Source organism: Eptesicus fuscus, chromosome 1, assembly GCF_027574615.1.
Source record: "Eptesicus fuscus isolate TK198812 chromosome 1, DD_ASM_mEF_20220401, whole genome shotgun sequence".
NCBI classification, from domain to species: domain Eukaryota; kingdom Metazoa; phylum Chordata; class Mammalia; order Chiroptera; family Vespertilionidae; genus Eptesicus; species Eptesicus fuscus.
Window position 1 is genome coordinate 6,523,044 of NC_072473.1, and position 8,448 is coordinate 6,531,491.

Below are 8,448 nucleotides of genomic sequence, written 5' to 3' on the forward strand. Positions count from 1 at the left end.
CACTGGCCAGGCCCACCCGCTTAAGGCAACAAAGTTTCAATTATAACCCCAACACAAATGGCTTCGGGCCTCGGAGGGAGCCCCAGGCTTGGCTCTGCGCCAGGCTACAAAGTTTCAATTGTAGAAGGAAAATAAATTCCAGATACCAGGGCCTCCACTTGCATTGCCAGGGGGCGTGGCCAGCCTGCAAACCACCACAGGCCCCTCGCTCAGGCCACCCCATGCCCCAAGGGTACCCCACCCTGATCAGGGACACCCTTCAGGGCAAACCAGCTGGCCCCCACCCCTGTACCAGGCCTCTATCCTATCTAATAAAAGAGTAATATGCAGATTGACCATCACTCCAACACACAATATAGCTGCCCCCATGTGGTCAAAGATCCTGCCCCCATGTGGACACAAGATTGCCACCACAAGATGGCCAGCAGGAGAGGGCAGTTGGGAGGCACCCGGCCTGCAAGGGAGGGCAGTTGAGAGGGACCAAGCCTGCAAGAGAGGGCAGTTGGAGGTGATCAACCCTGCAGAAGAGGGCAGTTAGGGGTGACCAGGCCAGCAGAGGAGGGAAGTTGGGGGCAAACAGGCTGGCAGCAGAGTGGTTAGGGGTGATCAGGCTGGCAGGCAGAAGCAGTTAGGGGCAATCAGGAAGGCAGGCAGGCAAGCAGTTGGGAGCTAGCAGTCCTGGATTGTGAGAGGGATGTCCGACTGCCCGTTTAGGCCCAATCCCAGGGCAGTCGGACATCCCTTGAGGGGTCCCAGATTGGAGAGGGTACAGGCTGGGCTGAGGGACAACCCCCCCTCCGTGCACGAATTTCATGCACCGGGCCTCTAGTTTTGTCATAAATTGTATGACTGCATATGGATGAGTCTGTTTCTCCACTCTCTATTTTGTTTCAGTGGTCTATTTGTCTCTCCTTGTACCAATACCACATGGACTTAATTGCTTTAGCTCTATAATAAGTCTTGATACCTGGCAATGTGCCTCAGCTCTTCAAGATTGTCATGGAGGTTACTGGCCTTTGCATTCCATATAAATTTTATAGTCAGTTTGTACATTTTCACAATGATTGAGATTGCATCAAATCTATGCAATCAAGTTGGAGAGAAGTAGTATCTTTACAATATTGAGTCTTCCAATCCATGAATATAGTATATCTTGAGGATCAGAATTAATGTTTTAAAAGATCTGGAATAAATCTTGCTCTCCCTCCCCCGCAAAGACATTTAGTTGAGTGCCAGATAGGTACTGAAAAAAATGTGAAGAAGGTGAATATCAGCCTCAGTCTTTCTTTCCATTCTTTCTCTTTCCTACAACCAAATATCCAAGAACTTCATGAATTCTTTTGGGTGTCTGGGCATTCATTTTAATCAAACTTCACGCCACTTCTCTGCAATCAAAACCCAATAACGCAAAACAGAATTGTGATGAGTTATAGTAGCTATAATCACAATACTGCTGCCTAACAACCAACCACAGAATCTCAGAGGCATATAGCAATAAGCTCACACTTTCTGTGTCTCTCATTTCCTCGGAGGAACAGGGAGATAGCCACAGCAAGTTCTTCTCATGGAAATAGCAGCTGTGTAAGTGACAAAGCCCAACCACTCCAGTGGTTTCAAGCTTCAGGTCTCCTGACATCCCACTGTCTAATGCAAGTAAATTAGCAAACCCAGAATCAAGGGATGGACAACTATATTTCACCCACAAAAATGGGAGAAGGATGAGTAAATAATTTTTAATATATAGCATAGCTGGGAAATTTTACAAATACTTAAACCATATGAACTATTTAATTGCCAATGAATAACCAAATTCTGTTTCAATGAAATAACAGAAATTAATAGGATGTTATGTTGCCCCAAGAATTCCTTTGTTTCATATGTATCCACAATTCACATTTCACTAGTGACATGACCTCATAAAATATGACTCTAAAATCCATTCTATTAATCCTGTCCTCTCAGGATTTCAGTTCACCACAACCTCAACCTGTTCAAATTGGCTCTTTCTGCATTCTTCCAAGTCTCTGAGAATGGTCCATCTAGATCTTTAAGCAGAAGTCTGGGAAACATTCTTGATTATTTCCTTCTTTTGGTCACTCTTTATATTCAATGAATGCCCACGTGCTAGGGATTATTTTCTTCTAAAATTCTCTCAAATCAGACCACTGCTTTTTATAGTCCAGGACACCCTCATTTTTCATTTGGCCTACTGCACTAGCCTCCTAACTGATCTCCATACGTCCTGGCTTGATTCCCTCTAATCCAAATTCCATAGCTTAATCTAAGTGATTTTTCAAAAATATAAATCTCCTAATGCTACTTCATCTGCTTTCCAGCTAGATCTCACTATACAACCACTTACCAACTGAAAAGTTGTGTCTGAAACTGCTAATGGCCCTCATTATCTATTCTTTCCTTTGACCTTTATTAATAGTATCCTTGAATTTTTTCTGTACATATGACTGACTGCATTTCAGCCTCTCTTGCAATCATATCACTAGGTACTGGTTAAAAGGATGTGAGCAGAAGTGGTGAGTGAAATATTTGGTTCATTCACTTTAAAGAAAAGGAGCATGTTTTCCACACTCCTCCTGGAACACAGCCATAATGGTGAGAGTTGGAATGGCCATTCATATCATGAAATGGAAGTCATGGGCTAGAGATTACAGAGCAACACGATGTAAAGGGCCTGGGTACCCACTGTAGATCTATCTTATGGCCCTGGATGATTTATGATTGGAGTGTTACATGAGGGAAAATGAATGCCTATCTTTTTAAGCTACTGATATTTTGGTGTCATTGTTAAAGCAGCTAAGCCTATATCCTAAAATAACTGATGTCTGCCTATTTTTACTGCCATATTAATGTACCACTTTCCAACCTAGCTGGTGATCCTTGCTTTGTTACATATCTGTGCCCTTACATGTGTGCCCCACTCATCTGCTAGATTAACTTCCTATCCTTCTAGTAGGTCTTTCCTCCTCCGGAAGCTTTCCTAACACCTCCCTCCTGTTGTGTATTTGAAAATGTCTGTCCCTGGTTTCCCATAGCATTCACACTGTGAATTAATCTATTAAAGCACTTAATACATTGTATTCAAAATGGGATTTGCTTGTCTGCCTTACTTTAACATATCTTCTTTAACATATCCTACCCTTGTGCAAGCCACAGTGTGCTTGCACAAGGGTAGGATTTTTTATCTCTTTATCCCAGGTAATTAACAGTGGGCTATAAGTAAATTCATGTTAAATTAGGAAATGAATGAATGATTTCTATACATATTAAGTGAGTGTATGTATTCTTGGGCTGTTTTTTTTTTTTTTTGTATCCAAGAAAGTAGCAATATAATTCAGTCAGAGCATTGGTTAAATTACATGTTTTTGGTCTATTTAGATATTTTATGTATGCTGCAACTGAACTCCGGTTGGAGTACTCTCATTTTTATTCAGATAAAAAATGGAAAAAAAATTTCAGAGGGGAAAATTACTTCAATGTGAAGCCTTATTTTTATTTAAATGAAAAAATCAGTTGCCTGATAAAATCTCAAGTTTTGCTTGATCTCAGGAAGAGACCAAGTATTTCTACACCTATTATATTTACATCTTCTGCGACTTTGGTTTCTTTGAATTTGCCTATTGAGATTAATGAAACAATGGAAAAACTTCCATTGCCCCTGAAGAGAAAATGTGTTTAAGTTTGAACTGCCTTTGATGACCTATCTTTCTAAGTAGCACTCACACAGATGTGCCTTCCCCCAGCTTACATCTGTTTGTCCTGTGAGGGCCCATCTTCCCTCCTTCCTCCTTGAAAGGCCATTTCCTTCTTCTTCCACAGCCCAAAATACCAGATCCTTCTGATTCATCCAATCACTGGCAAAAGGGAAGACCCAGTTCCAGAAGATCACAGGACATAGAATTGTAACCTGACAGTTAGTGACATTTGAAACTCCTTAACTTTCTATTGTCTTTGAGTGATAGCTAAGTTACTGGGTAGAATGCAGAATTAAAGATGCTTGTTACATATATTTTCTTTTAATGTACCTAAAACCTCAAGATTTGGTTTAAGAATTTCTTTAATGTACATTTTCAGTTAATCAATTCCTTTTTCTAATAATAATTTAATGTTTCTAAACAATGTTTAGTCATTGTAGAAAATATAGACAATAGCAAAATAAAACAAATAAAACTTAAATGATCCCTAATTTCAAATATATATATATATATACACTCATTATGGCAAATAAGAACATATAGTAAAATAAAAATAATAATATTTAAAGTATCCTTTAGCTCAACATCTATTAGAATAGAACTATTAAAATCTCTTTCTCTCTCTGTGTACGTATACATATTATATAAATATCTACATGTGTGTATATATAATTCACATATGTAAACACACGTTTTTAAACAAAAAATATATTGTACATGTTGTTTTTAACCTATTTTCACTTTACACTATATAATGAACATTAATATTTCCCCAATTCTTAATTATTTTCCATAATATTACTCTAATGACCAGATTATATTCCATTGTGTTATATAATTAATTTACTCAGTCCCCACTTGGTACATATTTAGACTGTTTTTTTCTCTCATGTATATAATTTTAGCAAATACCCATGTAGCCATAGATTTTCAAAGCGCTATGATTTTTCCTCCCTTCGGATAAATTCCTAGCAGTAGATTTGCTAGATCAAAAGATATGCAAAGTACAAATTAAGTCTTTTCATATGTATTGCCAAATTGCCTTTTCTGGATTTATTTTAGTACTTATATTCTGCTTTTCAGTTATAAGCAGCATGCCTTATAAGCTTATCCTGTCTTTTGTTCACTTCCTATGATCTCTGGGAACCCTGAGGGACATGGGATATTATGAGCTGTGGTTGTGCTACCTGCTGACTGAGCTAGCAGAGCTAGCAGAGCCAAATCCACATCAGACACACACTGGTGTCTGCCTTGCTGGGGTTCATTTTTACAGCAAGGCCCTAAAACTCCCCCCTAAGCCTTCATTGTGGCCCCTTGGGAAACAGCCAGGCACAGTTTCAAATCTTACATCAGGTTGCACGCCAGCAACAGCTAAAAGGGCCCACTGCTGGTGTTTTATTTGTAAAGGCTGGTCAAAATACATGCTAGTCGCAGACTTCTTATTTATTCCTGAGAATCAGCTTTTTCACTGAGTGCATTTCACAAATGATGATATTCTCGCCATACTTTCTACATAGACACTGCTAAAAAGAAATCACTGTGGGGGTGGGTGTATAAAGGTTACTGTAAATTTGAAAGGAAGTATGAATATATGATAGTCATGGCCATCTTCCTAGCACAGTGCATTGCTCACAATGGACAGTCAGTAAACACTGGTTCAAAATTGAATGGATAAGTAAAGAATCTTGTCTACAATTCTTGATGTGTAAAAGAGTTTATGTACGGTTGTAGTACTTTAGACTCAGCCATGGCTGAGGCATAGCCACATTCTTCTTGAGTCTCACTTAAGTCTGCAAGAAGATATGTGTGGAGCTAGAAATGTGAGTTAGAATGTGCAATATTAACCATTAATTCAAGTGTCACAGTTCTGTCAATTAGTTGTGAATAGGGAATTGAGATGGCTGGATTAGAACTGGAAAGTTTGAATAATAATGCTAATCCTAATTAATCTTGGAATTTGTGGTATTTAATTTTTTAGGATATTAGATTTGCAACAATATGTAACAGGAAAAACAGAAAATAAGACTATGCCCATTAGTGAGGATCAAAAATCTCTTTGGAACCCTGCTCCTAATCTCTCTCTCTCTCTCTCTCTCTCTCTCTCTCTCTCTCTCCTCCCTCCCTCCCTCCCTCCCTCCCTCCCTCCCCCTCTCTCTCTCTCACTACTTCTTTGATGCTCTGAAGAATTATTTAGCATTTTTAGACAAGAATCTATATTCATTATTTATTGCTACATAACAAGTTACTCCAAAATTTAGTGGCTTAAAACAGTACACATTTATTATCTCACACTTTCTGTGGGTCAGAAAGCACATATGGCCTGACTGGATCCACTGTTTCAGGGTCTAACAAGTATTTCTGTCATTTCAAGGCTTAATTTAGAAAGACTTGCTTCCTAGCTGACTCAAGAGTTTGTTGGAAACATATTGGACTGATGGCCTCAGTTCTTCATTGTTGGTCAGAGGTTTCCCTCAGTTCCTTGCCATGTAGCTCTCCATAAAGCATCTCTCAATATCACTGCTGGCATGAGAGAGAGAGAGGGAGAGAGGGGGGGAGGGAGAGGGAGAACAAATATAAGATGATCACGGTGATTTGGAAGTTCTGTTATTTCCTCTCTTCGAAGTAAAAACCCATCACTTTTGCTGTATTCAATTTTAAAACAAGTTGCTACAATGACCCAGGCTACTTTCAAAAGGAGTGAATTACATATGGGCATGAATACCAGGAGGTGGTTTCTTTGGGACCATCTTAGAAGTTTGCCTGCCACAGAATCCATGAGAGGGAATGGGTATATTGCTATATCTACTCATCTGTCCATCCATCTATATCTATCCTATCTATCATTTATCTATGCATCCACCCACCCAACTACCTTCCTATCTACCTAATTATGCATCTCTATCAAGGTTCCACTAGTTAGACACGAAGTCCCTAGGTGGGCTCAACCACAGACCCACCCCCCTAAAATTTGACTTGGAAACTACCCCTTCTTCCATTGTCTTTCAGCTCTCTGGTGCTTCTCCTTCTTTTCCCCTCTGCTTTCTATGTACCCTACTGAACCTCTCTCTGTACAGGTACTCTTGCTCTGGTCTTTAAGTCACTTCTAAATAAAATTCAAGAAGCTAGCCATCTCACTATGGGGACAGATGCACAAATAATCAAAGCATGGTCAGAATGATATGCCCTAGTAATGATTAATGTGGAGATAAATGTTGGCAGAATCCAGGGAAAGGATTATTTTGTTCCAGCTGGGAGGACTGGAGAAGGTGTTACAGAAGAGATAGCACTTGATCTGAGCTTTGGAGAATGAGAAACATTTTAATAGAATGAGAAGTGGGGGAATTAGTGTTTTGACACTACCTGAAGTGATGTGCAGAGTAGTACGCTTAGAGGTAAAACTCTGCAGGGTACAGCTACTAGAATTATATAGCTTTTCCCAACTTGTAGCATTATCTGTTTTAACTTTCATTTGTTATGATCCACCTCAGTCCCCTTTAAAAAAGCATATTGTTTATCTAAAATATCAGTAGTGAAACACCTATCAGATATGTTAAAATAAAATATAGTGACACACCACGTGCTGGCAAGGATAGAATCACTTATGCATTGCTAGTGGGGATGTAAAATGGTATAGCTACTTAGGAAAACAGTTTGGCATTTCTAATAAAACTAAACCTGCAACCACCAGAGGACCCAGCAATTGCACTCTTGAGCATTTAATCAAGAGGAATGGAAATGTATTTTCCTACAAAGTCCTATGTGCAAATATTCAAAGCAGCTCTACTCGGAATAACCCCAAACTGGAAAAAATGCAGGTGTCCTTCAATAGATGAATGGTAAAGCAAACTATGCTTCATTCATACTGTAATATTACTTAACAGTAAAAAAGAATAGACTATTGATACACCAACTTGGATGAATCTCCTGAGAATTATGCTGAGTGAAAAAAGCAAATCCCAAAAGGTCGCATACTATATGATTCCATTAATATAACATTTTTTTGGCATGAAAAATTATAGAAATGGATAATACATTAGTGGTTGCCAGGAGTTAAGGACAGGGGAGAGGGAGAGAAGATGGAAGGTAAGAGTGCTTTTTAAAGGGCAATATAGAGTATTATTGTGGTGATGGATCTTGACTATAATGGTGGTGGGTTGACAAATATAACCATGTGATAAACTTGAATGGTACAGCCTCTTCCCCCCCCACAAGTATGATTAAAACTAGAGAAATATGAACAAGTTCAGTGGATTGTATCAATATCAGTATCCTGGTTGTGATATTGCATTATGGTTTTGTCGTATGTTATATTGAGTAAAATGTACATGGATATCTGCATTATTTCTTACAACTGCATGTGGATTTATAATGATCTAGAAATAAAAAGTTAAACTATTCAGATTCACATACTTTGATTTGCTCAGTCTTTCAGTAGAATATACTTTTTCTTCCACCTTATAATTTTTGTTTGCTAATGCTACTGTCTCTCCTAACTACACACGCTTCACTAGGCTAAGAAAATCTAGCCTGTTGCCATCAATACAAATACAGCACTAGAAATATGGCCATTATTTATCAGACTCTAACTTATCTCCAATATATCATGATTCATAGAACTAAAGGATAATAATATAAAGCATAATCCCATCAGATATTTTAAATATGGGTGACATTTTTTTTTAAATGAAGTTTTCAAAATAGTTCCTTCATGCCCAGTTTTATTTGCTCAACATTCTTA